Source organism: Triticum dicoccoides, unplaced genomic scaffold (assembly GCF_002162155.2).
Source record: "Triticum dicoccoides isolate Atlit2015 ecotype Zavitan unplaced genomic scaffold, WEW_v2.0 scaffold47296, whole genome shotgun sequence".
NCBI classification, from domain to species: Eukaryota; Viridiplantae; Streptophyta; class Magnoliopsida; order Poales; family Poaceae; genus Triticum; species Triticum dicoccoides.
In genome coordinates this window covers 1-1,383 of record NW_021275143.1, presented here as the reverse complement: position 1 = coordinate 1,383, position 1,383 = coordinate 1, and the positions used below count along the sequence as shown (strand labels likewise).

At 51.6% G+C, this 1,383-nt stretch overlaps 3 non-coding genes across 3 annotated transcripts; all 3 read right to left on the bottom strand.

Moving 5' to 3' along the window:
* Positions 1 to 311: 311 nt before the first annotated feature.
* Positions 312 to 430, bottom strand: LOC119346666. Its single transcript, XR_005167849.1, has one exon. It is a non-coding gene; the product is annotated as a 5S ribosomal RNA (ribosomal RNA).
* A 297-nt stretch (positions 431 to 727) lies between these two features.
* Positions 728 to 846, bottom strand: LOC119346667. The gene has a single exon (XR_005167850.1). It is a non-coding gene; the product is annotated as a 5S ribosomal RNA (ribosomal RNA).
* A 297-nt stretch (positions 847 to 1,143) lies between these two features.
* Positions 1,144 to 1,262, bottom strand: LOC119346665. Its single transcript, XR_005167848.1, has one exon. It is a non-coding gene; the product is annotated as a 5S ribosomal RNA (ribosomal RNA).
* Positions 1,263 to 1,383: the final 121 nt, after the last annotated feature.

Genomic DNA, 1,383 nt, shown 5'->3' with positions numbered 1-1,383 from the left:
GTATGATCGCATCCGACATGTTACCCCGGTCTTCGTCCCTTATCCTTGCCCCTCCCAGCTCCACTACAAAGACGATTGTACATTGCTTTGGCCGCTCCCTCTCAACTACGGAGACGAGTTTAACGCGATTTCCACCCCTCCCTCTCAACCGCACCAGTGCACGCTTGCCGCGCCACAACGCTGACGCTGGACCCGTGAATCGTGAGCACCCAGCTATGACTTACCGCACTCGTGCAAAATAATAAAACACGGTAAATATATTACTTACACGTGCGTTTTGTTTTGCAAGCGGCGCGAAAAAAATTAAAAAGGGAATGCAACACGAGGACTTCTCAGGAGGTCACCCATCCTAGTACTACTCTCGCCCAAGCACGCTTAACTTTGGAGTTCTGATGGGATCCGGTGCTTTAGTGCTGGTATGATCGCATCCGACATGTTACCCCGGTCTTCGTCCCTTATCCTTGCCCCTCCCAGCTCCACTACAAAGACGATTGTACATTGCTTTGGCCGCTCCCTCTCAACTACGGAGACGAGTTTAACGCGGTTTCCACCCCTCCCTCTCAATCGCACCAGTGCACGCTTGCCGCGCCACAACGCCGACGCTGGACCCGTGAATCGTGAGCACCCAGCTATTGCTTACCGCACTCGTGCAAAATAATAAAACACGGTAAATATATTACTTACACGTGCGTTTTGTTTTGCAAGCGGCGCGAAAAAAATTAAAAAGGGAATGCAAGACGAGGACTTCCCAGGAGGTCACCCATCCTAGTACTACTCTCGCCCAAGCACGCTTAACTTCGAAGTTTTAATGGGATCCGGTGCTTTAGTGCTGGTATGATCACATCCGACATGTTACCCCGGTCTTCGTCCCTTATCCTTGCCCCTCCCAGCTCCACTACAAAGACGATTGTACATTGCTTTGGCCGCTCCCTCTCAACTACGGAGACGAGTTTAATGCGGTTTCCACCCCTCCCTCTCAACCGCACCAGTGCACGCTTGCCGCGCCACAACGCCGACGCTGGACCCGTGAATCGTGAGCACCCAGCTATGACTTACCGCACTCGTGCAAAATAATAAAACACGGTAAATATATTACTTACACGGGCGTTTTGTTTTGCAAGCGGCGCGAAAAAAATTAAAAAGGGAATGCAACACGAGGACTTCCCAGGAGGTCACCCATCCTAGTACTACTCTCGCCCAAGCACGCTTAACTTCGGAGTTCTGTTGGGATCCGGTGCTTTAGTGCTGGTATGATCGCATCCAACATGTTACCCCGGTCTTCGTCCCTTATCCTTGCCCCTCCCAGCTCCACTACAAAGACGATTGTACATTGCTTTGGCCGCTCCCTCTCAACTACGGAGACGAGTTTAACGCGGTTTCCAC